Source organism: Pinus tabuliformis, chromosome 2_2 (genome assembly GCF_031772625.1).
Source record: "Pinus tabuliformis cultivar Carrire ecotype Pingquan chromosome 2_2, CPIR1, whole genome shotgun sequence".
NCBI lineage: Eukaryota > Viridiplantae > Streptophyta > Pinopsida > Pinales > Pinaceae > Pinus > Pinus tabuliformis.
In genome coordinates this window covers 392808192-392823316 of record NC_142300.1, presented here as the reverse complement: position 1 = coordinate 392823316, position 15125 = coordinate 392808192, and positions in this window count along the sequence as shown.

The following is a 15125-nucleotide window of genomic DNA, read 5'->3' as shown; positions in this document are numbered from 1 at the left end:
GTTCTCTTGAGTATCGTTTTTTGCCTTTTCTAACTCAAGAGATAATTTTACGAAAAGGAACCTTTAGTGTTTTCTTTTTCACCTCTTTTTCAAACTCTTTAAACATGAAAAATAAGCCGAGTTACACCTCTATTAGACTCATAAAATCATCAAACAATGTTGGAATCGTCGAACATGATGAGACCCCACCACTCCTTCTCAGGGTTCGCTAAAAATACTCAGAGGGATTCATTCGAAGGATGAACTTATAGATCAAACTTATGTTATGACACTCATTTCGTGTCATTGATGGGGGATAAATCAAAGCCCTCCTGTGATGGGTCGCTTCTTGTTGACATCAACTCATTATCTAGGAAGTTTACTAAGAAACTCCCTTCAATACCTTAGAGCTTGCATACATAAATGGAAAGTTTCCTTGCTGTCGGCGACAAGTTTTCATCATTGGCCTTCATCCAAAAGATGTTGTGTGGTGTTTGACTTCAACTCATTCATTCACACCATACGAATTTTACTATAATACCTTGAGAGCCATTAACATCATCGATGATTTCTCTCACATCTGTTAACAAGTTACATCATTGGTTGGTAATAAGATGGTGTCCACCATGTTTGACTCCAACTCATCTATTCACATGGTTAGACTTGTACTTTGGACGAGTGAGTGAATGAGATATAAGACCCTAGATATAGTTCCATCCATATGGGTTGCAATTTTAGGATTAATACAAGATTACAATGTATGATGGCTATGATAATACAAACAATCATCCAAGCATGGGTCAACTCTCTATCATCATTGAACACGATTTCTTGATCATTGTACATGTAATGTTAGCTTATGTGTTGAGCATGGGTATGCCTCCCTCAACAATGATATCATGATGAAAATGTATTGTAACAGATGATGATCTCAACCAATTGTTCTTGATCTGGACTTGTCATAAGGTAAAGCACTTCAGTCATCAACTACCGCTTCTGATTTTATACTTTAGGGGGGAATCTGTTATAGGCCATTTTTCACATCTAGTCAATAGGCCTGCAAACTGGATCAATCAATATCTGTGAGCATGTTGTCATAATCCCTTCATAAATCCCTAAGCATGAACTCTCCAGAAAGTCCGAATATCTAGGACAAATTTCTCCAAATGAGTTTTTTTAGCCCCAATACACCTTGCCTCCTTATCCACATACATTTAGCATTGGTTGCATCCTTGTTCACCTACGTTGGTCAAATCCTAAAATACCACTCTTCTCCTATAAATTTATTGTCATCCATAAATGAAAATACTTCACTTCCAACACAATAGTCAACAATATTGTCTATAAAGGAGGTATGATGGTTGTCCTTAGTACAAGTACGATTAATATCCTAGTAATCGACACACACACAAATTTTCCCATGTTTCTTCATGACATGAAAAACGTTTGAAACCCAATCAGTTAGAGGAACTAGGTGAATGAAACCAACATGAAGAATTTTTTCAACCTCTTCCTTAATAGCGACAACATTCCTAGGATCGACTGGATGTAGGTGTTGTTGAAATGGCTTAGTGTCTGGATACATTTTGATTTCATGTACAACAATATTTGGGTCTATACCTAGCATCTCTTCATATGACCAAGAGAAAATGTCTCAGAATTCCTGGAAAAGGGATTTATAGATCTCGATCTCATCAGGAGAGAAAGATGCACCAATATGTACATTCTTGCAAATTACGGGGTTGATCAAAATATCAAGAGGAACAATCTCTTAAATATTTGACAAATTATTCTCAGAGTTGATACCATGGATAGATACAGAATTCATAGATATATCAACGACATTGGGTGAATATACATCACTAAGATTATCCTCGGAGGTATTTGGCAAGGAGGAATAATGATGATTATCGTCCCATGACACATCATCCAACATCATGGTCTCCATGATGCTCTCATCAGTAGAAAAAATACCAGAGAAAGGATCAGAAGATGAGCCATAATTTAGAGAATGATCAACCTAATTAATCAAAGAGGAGAAATCAGAGTGTGCCAAACAGGCCAAATAGATAGCTTCATACTCGAGCTCAACACCACTAAGCGACATGTAGCCACCAAATTTATCAATATTAGAAGCATATGGTACTATGCAAGGATTAGAAGGAGTAGTACAAGAAGATATCATGTTGAAAAAGGAAACCAAATTGTGGTTGTCGGGAGAGGGAAGGGTAAAAGGAAGAGGAGGAGGAAAGGAAAAGGTTCCCATTAGGGAAGAATCCTTAAGCAATTCCACCTCGACACGATGATAGGGGTGTGGGGATTATCCCACAAGAGGGATGGTTCCAGTAACTTGAGAATTTTTGGAAAAGAAGGTGAGATGGTCAATGGACACGATGCCCCCTTGGTGAGGGAAAGAAATCATTCTAAAATAGTGGAAATGACAACAACCATGGAATAAACCCATGTACGATCCAGTAGAAGATTTTAATCTAAAGGTCCATCGATAACTTCGATTCTACTGACACCATCTTTCCAACTAATTCAACTTGTAATACAATCAAAATTCCATAAGGCTTGAAGCCTCTTCCATCAAAGGCTTTGAGAGTAGTCATTGACTAGTTGAGTTGGGGAGAACCAATGCCCTTCCAGCAAGAAAGTGACATGATGCAGGTTGAAGTTTCTTCATCCACAATTGTTTTATGGATGGTCTTACTTTGAACAACAACTTGAATCATGAAAGCCAATTGATATGGAAGCTTAGGTGTATGATTCTCATGGTTAAAGACTACAAGGCTAGAATCCGAAGGATCGATGCCTCCAATTACGACAAGTAAAGCCTTATTTCGGGTGGGACAATTTTGTAGAACCTTGAGTGTTGAAATCGCTGAAGGATATTGAACCATATCCTAAAATATGGCAAGTTCTAAGTAGCTCTCACATGAGGGTTGAATGTGGATTTGTGAATAACGCCCTTCAGATATTTAATTGTTGACTCAATTGGAACAACATTTGGAGTAGGGTCTGAAGTGGGTGAGGTAGAATTGGCTATTTGATTAGTATCCTTACCAACTGTGGGATTCATGTTACTGTAGTCATTATTTATCCTAGCCACCATAACATCATTCTTTTGTTTGGTGGAGGAAAGCATCATAACTGAGGAAGAGGAAGCAGGATCTCGTGCAACCAAGTTTGTCTCTTATTTAGGAAAGAGATTTGTTAACATGACATATGACTTAAGGAATTGATTTACTTCCTCCCAATGTGGAAAATCCCGAGTGAAATGTTCCTCATTACAAATTAAGCATGGATAACGAGGTTTCGGTTTTTTTTTTTTTTTTTTTTTTAAATCCTGCAGAGAATTATCTTTCTTCTTTTTTCCTTTTCCTTTCTTCTTACTGCTTGCTTGCTAATATTTACCCTTTGTGGATTGGATGACATTAATCTCATAATTAGAATCCATAGGAATAGTGGAGGAGGGGTTTTGGGAAGCCACAACAGGAGTTGAACCAGATATTTTACTCACTGACTATTGGCTAGCAGAACCAATCACGCCATCAGCGACATGTGATTCTTTACTAGGAGGTTGTGGAACAGTATTTTGAGGTCACAAAGCATTCGATATTTTATTGTAGAGCATGCCAGATTGGGTATAAATAAGATCAAGATATTGGGCACGAGTAATTACTTGCTCTTCGGTCACAACTCTACCTTTAGCAATGTCTTCTGTTATGAATGGTAACAAATAATTAATAAACCATTCAACTAACAACTGATTGAGAATGAAGGTATGGTGTCAAATATAAAAGGAGGAGGAAACAATGGCAAGAGTAGCAGATTTTGTTAAGTGCATAGTTGAAGCTCCTCTGCCCTGCGATCTAGGAACTTTGGAAGATCACGGGACGAGGACTAGATCTTCGCACAATAGATCTGAAGGAAGATACCCAAACCATGCCAAACAAAAGTATCTTCAACAACTCCATGATATTTGGCAAGGGATGAATGCCCCCCTATGGAATCGAAGACTTTCCCTCAAATCAGACCATTTCCTATTAGATATGCACCCCCAGAAATTAGATCTTCACTCGCAATGGCCAGATCTAGATGTACATGCTCAATCTGGCTTCTTTTTTTGCAGACTTGCCGCCCGTGAGATAAAATGAAAAGGAGATTTGTTCGAGAAGTCTGATAGATGTTCTTTACAAAGTTGGGGATGCTTAGACACAGAACTCTGGTTTATGAAGGTCGATCGACTCTCTCTGGGGACAGATTTATCTCCTTTAGTGGGGATAAGCTTCAATATCCTAGATCTAGAGCATATTGTTATAGATGGGCCTTTGGTTTGGACTAATCTTCCCATATAAGAGACCCTCTCAGCGGATCCGGACCAGAGGTGGACAATTCTGTCTAACACTCTTCGATTTTGTGATCTTCCTCAACGTGGAGAATGAGGTGATAAGGTGGAGATCTGTGGCAACGAAGGAGCAAAGGTAGTCTTGATTCAATGTCCGGGGGCAGAGAATCATTTGTGGCCACATTTTGTGTATTGCCTTGGTCCTACATATTGCGTTTGCTGGTAGGTACCACGAGTCAGCGTACTCAATGCCCCAGATCTACAACAAGCAATACCGGTTGAACAAGATCGCCATGCAGCAATGATCGATCCACCTCTGGATCTTGAAGCACCCACATCAAAACCATTTGAAGGGACACAGATCACTCTCTTTATCATATCTATTGAAGGGAAATCTATCTAAATTAGGATTGGGTGTTGGGAGGAGATACAAATTCTTAAACAGAGGATACAAGAAAAGATGGGTATTCTAGCTAGTATACAACTCTTGATCCACGCAGGAAAAATATTGCAGGAGGAATACAAGTTAAAGGATTATAACATCGGCTGTGACTCAACTATCTTCCTCAATACAAGACTCCTATGAGGCTGCCCTGGCACAAGCTCTAAAGGACCTACTACCTTCAAAGATGCAGTCAAAGGGAAGATGGAGCCCCAAATACAATCACAACAGAGAGCCACTACTCCTAGTTCCTACATCGTGGAGCAGATGACTCAGATCCCTACTTTAACAATTACTATACCTAAGGTAAATGAGATACATGATGATTATATATCTAAAGCAGTGATATGCAAATTTAATGGGTTCTGGCACAAACTAGAATCCCTACGCCAATGGATTTTCTCCATATGGACAAAAAACTGTGATATACACTTATTCTCAAAAGTTTTTTTCATTGTTAAGTTTGACACAACTAAAGACAAGGAATATGCATTGCATGAAGGACCATGGTTTTGGGGTAATGTTGGTCTTTTCTTGACATCATGCTTTCCATATTTTGATGCAAATACCATGGTGGTTTCCAAAATTCTTGTGTGGGTAAGATTATATAACCTACCTCTGAATTTTTGGCACAACAAAGTATTAGCAGGCATTGGAAATGCCCTTGGGAAATTATTAAAAGTGGATGGCGATCATCTTACCAAGGATATCTTCACTTTCACCAGAATCTGTGTGGAGGTTGATCTCAGTCAAGGCTTACTAGATCACATTCTCTTATACCACAACAATCAACAATGGTCCCAACCCATTGATTATGAGAACACAACCTTCATATGTCGCATTTGTCAACAAACTGGTCATCTACAAATTCCCTTCCCACAAAACAAAAAAGACAGGAAAAAAAGACAACCACCAAAGCCGAAAGGATGGCAGTTTTCAGCCACTCAGGAAGATGACATAGAAGAGGAATAATTCATAGAAAATACCACAAACAACACATCCCAAGAATCTGAACGCCCCGGAAATACCTCAGTCCCCATTGCACATAACACGCAGTACATCTCACAAAAGGATGAGAACCAGAACTACTCCGCTTTAGTTCCAAGGCCATCCATCCCATAACAGCAAAGTGAACAACACAATCTAGGGAAAGAGATCAATGGTAGCAAGCGAACACACGCAACAAAAAAATCACATTCTAACAAAGAAATTCCATCTACTACCAAAGAGGCTCAATTGTCTATTCTAACATCCACTCCCAACGCTAGTGGTTGGCGAAAAGTGGAAAAAAAGAAAGGTAGGAAAGCATAGATTAGTTTTTAGAGTTTTTGTATATTTTCCTGAGTATCAGGACATGCTTATTATGCATATGCTATTTTAGCATCTACAACATGTAATTTTTCTCATTATGAATAAAATTATGATTTTTCCTTGGGGATTGAGAATGAAGGTCTTAACCAAACGACAACGATGTCGCCACTCATGAATATGATCGGAAATGTGAGTGGAATCAGATTGTTTGAAATTGGTCAAAAGTTTGGTTCGAGTCTCATAACGAATGGGCAGCTGAAAATGGGTTAAGAATGTGGTTGCTAAGGAACTAAAATTGTTGAACGAAGCTCATGGTAAATCAATATACCACTTTGCTGCCATACTAGTAAGCGTCTGTTGGAAAAGATGTAACTAAATAGAGTAATCATTTAAAGAGTTTGACTAACATCATAAATGATACATCATAACATGCGTAGATAGATCTTTTCCAGGATTTCAATTGAACTTAGGGATATCGCTCGACAATTTCGTAGGAATAACCAGCCATCAAGGAGAATGGAAAATGGGATCATTGGTAAGCTAGGTAATATTTGGCAACTTAAGAGTTGCTACAAATGGAAACTTCCTATTAAATTCTGGGGGAGGGTATCCTGGGTAAGATGGGATGGCTTGAGAAATAGGTACTTGAGCTCTTGGATAAGGAGGATTTTGGTAGCCTGGATAAACATAACCTTGTTGCCCAACTCCATGATAACCTTGAAATGCCTGAAATGGATGAGCTTGGATTTGCTGACCTTGATAAGGAATTTGAGTAATATCTTGAAATGGTTTCCCCGTGGGATTTTTCATCATCCCTACGCAAGGTTGGCTAGCTTGTGCCTATGCCATACCATATATAGGTTGACCCACTTGGATTTGAGGAATAACCTGATCAAGCAGTGGAGGTTGTAAGGCACCTTGAAGAGGATGAGTAAGTGGGACTTGGGAAGCCCCAGAAACCAGTGAAATCACTTGAGTTAGAGCTAAAACCTGTAAAGGTTTACTTACATGAGCTTGAGCTTGAAAATGTTGAGATATAGGTTGGAAAATGGGAATCTGATATGTAGGTGGAACAAGTTGAGAAGTACGAATTTGATTCACAATTAAGCCAGGTTGTACGGAAAACATAGGATGCCAAGGGTTGGTAGTCATTCCAGGGAATGAGGACTCAAATAGTGTAGAGCACCAACTTGCGGTGTTTTATCACTATACAGGTGCATTCCAATAACAGTTTCTCCCCTTGCTGATAAAAAAGGGGAATGTGGAGGAAACTGTCCTTCTGGAGGAGGGTACCCAATGTAAGGTGAAGTGGGTTGTTGTAAATGTCCATATCCACTGACATATGGACCAGATTGTTGCTCAACTAAAGGTTGAGGTGGAGGAAGAGGAGAAGACTATGTGGTGCTCATCAAAGAAGTACCAAATGGTATCCCAGAAGAAGATGACATGGGAGAAGTCCATGGACTGGATGCTGCACCAAAAAAGGTACCAAATAAGGATTAGTAATTAGGTGGGATGGATAGGACACCATACAAATGTGTTTATGGTGATGTTACAAACATGGAAGTTGTTGTAACATTGGTTTTTTTCGTCATGGTGGTAGATATGGGTTGAGAAACCATAGTAGACTCAGTCATGTTTGAACTTCTCAAAGGTTGTCAAGGGAAACTCAAAGGTGATTTGAAAAGAGAAGAATCGGGTAAAGGAGTTTGTATGGGAGTATGAGGAGGAGGGACTTGATAGAGATGAATCCCTCTTAAATGAACAAGAGTAGAAGGTTGAGACTCTTCTTGAGGAATATCCTCAATAATCACAAGACCAGGTGGAAGTTTCTCACTGTTGGGTCCAATATATATGGGTTGTGGTTGAGTCAAAGATAGAGGAAGATAAGAGGAAGTTACTGAAGTAACAGGTGTAGTTAACTGAGGTACCTCAAGTTGTAATGTTTCTTATTCAGGCTACTCAAGTTCAATAACCTTAGGTAATTAAATATTAGGTGCTTCTGTTTTGACTATGTCAAACTCACTAGCTAATTGGGCAATGACCTCGGGTTCAATACTCATAGGAAGAGATGATTCTGGTAGCTCAATTTTGGATGTAGGTCCAGAAGGGGTAGCTCCCAAAGTACCAGATTCGGTAGTTTGCATATCTTTTTTCTTTTAACGACGTCCAAGAGTTTCCTTAGGAGGTAAATGAGGCAATATTTGCATCCTATGCAAATGACGGGGTTGAGGGGGTTGTTCTTCCACGTTGGTTTAGTAAATTTTAGAAATTAACAACACAAATAAAGAAAAATGGGGTAACTAGGCATAAAGGTTTACCAAGCAACTATGAACTACAATATAAAACCTTAGAGAACCAATTATTTATGTACGGGTAGGAAATCCCCCCGAATTCTATGTTCAGTGTATCACAATGTACAAGGTGGATGACTCGGTTACCTAAGTTGAGATAGAAACCTAGTGGGGACTTCCAAAATATACCGAGAGGTACATGGAAGTGCAGTGCATAGTAGTGTTGTCTAATGCATAATTTTACGATGAGAGTGTTCCCATATACTTTTCATGCGTGGAGCGCCATTTGATATACCCGAAGGTACGTGGCGAACGATCCAATACATTTACGTATGTGGAACGAGATATCACCCCCAGAATGTAGCACTAGAAACAAATGATAGCTCCTATGCTTAAAGACGCCATAGCACATCTCTGGCCTAGACCTCTAAATGTTTGTGTTAATGTTCCAAATTCTCCTTAAGATTGATTCAATACATTTTAAAGTTTATCTTGAATTAAGTTTCAATTTTCAAGGCTCACCATGAATTTCACCTGAATATCCTAAAATGCAATCTAGCATGATAAAATGAAATCTTTCATTCTCAATGAAAATTTATGTACGAAAGGGAATAAACAAAGAGTAACGCAACATACAAAATGAAACAAACAAAAATTGTTAAGCAAATTTCCCAAATGCAACTGTTCCAATTTTCCAATTTCACACAAAACCCTAAATGCAATGCAAATGTAAAATGATGAGATCTTTATTTTCAACCCTCTTAATATTCAAATGAAATGAAAAATAATATGTTGCTAAATCACTGGTGAGATAAACCACACAAAATGATGATTGTAACATCAATTTCTTCAAGCAGACAATGATCAAGAAAAAGTTTTCAAAAGACCTAATTGACAAGAACAAAGCAAAATCCAAACAAATTCTCATCAAAGGCTATCAAAACCTAAATCAAACAAAGTGAAAGCTTTCCAGAGACAAGGACACACTCAAAGACAGAAGGAAAACAAGTTGGAACAAAGCAAATCAAAGAGAAAGGTAAGAAAAACAATTTTTTTCAACTTAGAGTAATCAACGCAGGCGCAGAATAGGCACCAGTGCTTTGCATTGCAGGTAAAAATAAGGAGATAGTGCACTGAAGCACTCTATCTCTAGAACAAGGGGTGCTTTGAGGAAGATTCAACCAAATCATGACACAAAAAAACAAAAAATATCAAATAAAGTGTTTTCCTAGGGTCAATCAATCCCTGAGTGAATCAATCAAGATCACTTGACGAGGTGAAAAGGGTGCTAAGGTCAAGGAAACTGCTAAGGGAAGAATCAATCTCTAGTGGATTTGCTAATTTGTTATGCGATTTTTTCACGATTGTGGACAAAGTGAATTCCCTAGGTCTAATGGTTTGGCCTAGAAAAGCAGAAGACAAAAAGCATGAAGTTTTCCCTAAAGAATTTAGAGAATGGGAAAGAATCATACATGCAATCAAACACAAGCCTTCCTTTCCTCCTTGCTTGTAAGCTCCAATCATAGCTCCAAGTGCTATAATTAAACCTACACACAAAACTAAAACAAGCAAAGGATCCACAACATCCACATGGCATAATCCAACATCTCTATTCAATGAATCAACATGGAATTGAAATACAGGAGTACAAACATAACACCACAAATATAGGAAAAAAATATACTCTTTGTATTAATAGAAATAGGAGAGAGTTTATAACCATAAATAATAGCTGACTTTGTAGATATCTCCCCAAGCTAACTTGTCCTTCCTTGTCACAAATCAAAGCGAAATATCAACCCTAATGCATGAATATGATGACTCCTTTAGGTTCAAGGCAGCAGCATAAGGGCACTATCAATATCCAAAAGCCAACCCTGATGCTATGGATAGCAGTAAATTTATAGGAGAAGAGTTGTAGTTTAGCATTTACCATTATGGTCTTGAGATCCACATATGATAGGAGGATGAGCTCAATGGATAAGGGTTTAAGTCTCCAAGATAGGATCAGATCAGATTCAAGCTATTTATCCATGGTAAATAGTTAAAATAACCTTGGAAGCTTCTAGAACAATAAGCTTCGGAATATTTTTAATTTTCCCGAATTTCTAGAATCAACGCACCTGCATAAGGGAGCAATAGGTGTTGACTAGCGCTAGTGAACAAGGATGCAACCATCGTTGAATGCAGGTGGCTAAGGAGGCAAGTTGTGCTGGGGCTAAAAACACTAATTTTGAGCAATTTTTCCCAGAAATTCAGACTTTTAGGAGAGGTCATGTTTAGGGCTTTGTGAAGGGATGATGACAACATGTTCATGGATATTGATTGATCTAGTTTGTATGCCTATTGACCCGATGTGACAAAATGGCCTATAATAGGAACTTTAAAGGAAAACATCAAACATGAGGTATATCTCTTTAAATCTAAATCCTTTGAGCATGATTTTAGTCTAACAATAAAATTTGGAAGTAAATATATGGCTAACATAAAATTGGTCAATAATAACTATAGAGAACATCATGCTCCCACTCCTAAACCAACAAGGTTGACAACTCAACAATTGGATGAAAGAAGAGCAAAGAGACTATGTTTCAACTATGAAAACAAGTGTAATAAGGGGGATAAATGTGGTGAGAATAAATTATTCTACATATACTATGAAGATAAAGCAGCTCAAGAAGTGGAAAAATCACAAGATCTAGAACTAGAAGAGAATAGTCCAACAATATCTTGTCATGAATTGGCTCGAACCTATACTCCACAAACCCTCAAGATATGAGGATATATCAAGAAGAAAAAGTTAACAATGTTTCTTGATTTAGGTAGTACGCATAACTTCATCAACTACAAATTGGAAAAAAATTCTTAACTATTTTATATATCCAATATGAGAATTTCAATTAATGTTTGCAGGTGGAGGTACCATAAATTGTTCAGGGAAGTGTCATACTATTAAGCTGAATATGGGGATTATTTATTCGACAGCCTTATGATAATAATCCAAATAAGTGGCACTGATGTTGTATTAGGGGGTCCAATGGTTACAATAATTGGGAATAATGGCCCTTAATTTTCAAGATATTTTCATAAGTTTTTCATCATAAGGAAATGAAATTGAGCTTGGAGATATCCAAGGAAATCCCTCTAAAGTGATAAGCTCTAATAGCATGACAAAATTACTATAAAAGGGATACCATGGTGTAAGTGCACACTTGTTTTCATTAGATGTTAAAACATCTACATCCTTTGCTCTAGTGTATCTCCAACAAGTTATCAAAAATCATTCTAAGGTATTTAGAGAGATTCCAAATGGTCTTCCACCTACTCGAGATCATGACCATGCTATTCATTTTCAACCTAGAATTGTACCACATAGTATTAGGCCTTACAAATATCATATGCATAGAAGAGTGAGATTGAGCATATTGTTCAAGAAATGTTAGAGGTTGACATCATTCAACCTAGAAAGTATACTTTCTCTTCACCAAAGATGATGCTTATAAAAAGGGATGGTTCATTTCATTAGTGTCAATATTATAGACAACTCAACAAAATTAAAATAAAAGATAAGTTTCCTATTCCTATCATTGATGAATTATTAGATGAATCCCATGGAGCAATTTCATTTACTAAGTTAGATCTATGTTCTCAATATTATCAAATCAAAATAAGTCATTGCCAAAACAACCTTTAGAACACATGAAGTTCATTATGAGTTTTTGGTTATGCCATTTGGACTTACTAATGCACCCTTCCTTAGAAAAATTGTATTAGTGTTTTTGTTTTGACATACTAATGTACAACAAATCTTGGGAATAGAATCTACAACATGTTGATAGGGTCTTAATACTATTGGAATAGCAAAAATCATATGCAAAGTGTTACAAGAGTGCCTTTCAAGTTCAAGAAGTGGAATGTTTGGGTCATATTTTACCTATGAAGGTGTTAAAGTGGACCCTATAAAAATCAAAGATGTGACGGAATGACCAATCCCCAACACCTTGAAGAAACTTAGAATCTTCTTAGGATTGACAGGACATTACCACAAGTTTATCAAGAGTTATGGTGAAATAATAATACCTTTGGAAAAAATATTGAAGAAGGAAGAATTTTCTTAGAATAAAGAAGTAACCAAAGTTTTTGGAAAACTTAAAGAGGCTATGTGTACAACTCTTGTACTTGCCACACCTAATTTCAAAAAAGCATTCATTATGGAGTGTGATTCCTCAGGCCATGGTATTGGTGTACTTTTCATGCAAGAAGGAAGACCTATTACCTTTGAAAGTATAAAACTTAAAGGAAATAACTTACTCAATCCCATCCATGAAAAAGAAACATTCACCATGCTACATGTAGTTAAGAAATCACATCCATACCTAATAGGAAGGCACTTCAAAGTAAAAATAGATCACGATAGTTTGAAGTACTTTTTGGAACAAATACTATCTTTAGAAAAGAAACAAAATTGGGTTGCAAAGATGCTAGCTTATGACTTTGAAATTATCTACAAAAAGGGACACAAAAAATTGTGGTAGATGCACTCTTAAATAAAGAGGAAGACACAAAGGGTTTAGTATGTGCTATTTCCATTTCACAGTTTGATTGGGTGGAAGAAGCAAGGATAGAACACTAACACGATGAGAAGCTATGAAATATCATTGAACAACTAAAGGATGACCCCAATGTAGTAAAAAAATTTATGTCAAAGAATGATTTTTTGTGGTAACAAGATTTCTTATACTTATGTAAGAATTCTCAACTTAAATAGGATGTCCTTTTGGAATCACAAACTTTTCTTGTAGGAGGACATTCAAGGTTCTTGAAAAAATATCATAGGATCAAGAATTTTTTTTGGGAAGGTATTAAAGTATATGTGTAAAAGTTTGTAGTTGAATATATGGCATGCCAACAAAATAAGGGAGAGACAACTAAGAACCTAGGGCTCTACAACCATTATCCATACCAATCCAACATTGGGAAGAAGATACAATGGATTTTATTATTTGTTTACCCAAATATGAAGGAAATAATTCCATTATGGTAATTGTATCAAATGACACAATATGCCCATTTTATCTCTCTTTCTCTTCCTTTTAAAGCAAGTGCAGTGGAAAAAGAATTCATGGAAATAATTCAAAATATTCATGGAATACCGAAGATTATTGTAAGTGATAGAGATCCAATTTTCACTGGAAAATTTTTGGATTGAATTATTTTCGTGTTTGGGTACTCAATTAGCTCACAACTCGTCTTACCATCCTCAATCTGATGTGCAAAATGAGATTGTGAATAAATGTTTAGAAGGATATCTACATTTTTTTTCGCATATGATAAATGAACACAATGGGTCAAGTGGTTTCCGTTGGTAGAATGGTGGTACACCACATCCTTCCATACTTCATAAAAATTGTCCCCATTTATGGAACTTCATGGATATCATCCTCCATCCATCACATCACCATTGAAAATTACTATAAAGTCTAAAGCAACGGAGGACCACAAAGGGCACCAATAAGAGTTTCTAAAATTATTAAAGGAAAACTTGATTATAACACAAAATAGAATGAAACAACAAACAAATCAACATTGCAGATCAAAGGAATATGAAGTGGGGTATTGGGTATTTGTGAGACTACAACCATATAAATAGATGTCCCTCAAGAAAAAAAATAAGGACAATAAATTAGCACCAAGGTATTATGGCCCCTATAGGGTGTTATAGACAATTGGAAGTATGGCTTACGAATATGAGTTACCTCCATTTTCACATATACATCCAATATTCTATATCTATTGCATAAATGAGGTAATTGGTGACAAGATCCCAGTCCAAACTATTTCACTAGAGATTAATGAAGAAGGAAAATCATACTAGAACTAGAAAAAATCTTGGAAAGAAGGATTAAGCAGTTGACAAAACGAGTAATTACTAAGTAGCTCATCAAATGGAACAACCTACCAGTGGAATAAGTGACATGGAAATATGTATTGTTCATGCATAAACACCCATAGTTAGTTAAGTTTTGAGAACAACACATGTTTGAAAGGAAGGGGTATGTTACACCCTATATAAACCCCATGTCAACCTTAAAACCCCTTATTAAACCCTAGATATTGAATTATTACATTTCTATTGTTATATTATTAGGTCAGCTAGAACCTTTCATTGTATCCTTTGTCTCCTATATATATAATAAGGAAACCTAGTGTTAGTATCATGAAAATATTGTCTTATACATTGCATTCATTGTAAAAAGGAGGTCCTCCTAGTGGACTATAATTATTGGTTTCTTATCATTTTTAAGGTGCAAGGTTCATAATAGTTGACAATATTTATCCTATTGATGCATGACTACCTAAACAAACACAAATGTGTTCCTTGGACTTGTGATTTCCTATAACTAAAAGAGAACACATTGTTTATTATGTTTATGAGGATAATATGGGAAAAAAGGTGTAACATATCCAAACCCAAGGTCACTTTATGGAGGTGGGGTATTGATTTTTTTCTTCTTATTTTAACCATGTCAAGTCTCTTTTTGGAGGTCACCATTATCTTCTTTTCATCAATAAATTTTCAACAATATACATTTTATTAAATTCTAAGCTTTAGACATAAATTTATGGCCCTCAAAAGTTTCATCATTATGGGCCACGTTAACAATTCATATGATTGACATGTGGTCATACTGTGATAATGTGTCTCTGTATCATACTATGCCATGTCATCTGACATGTCGCTGAAACA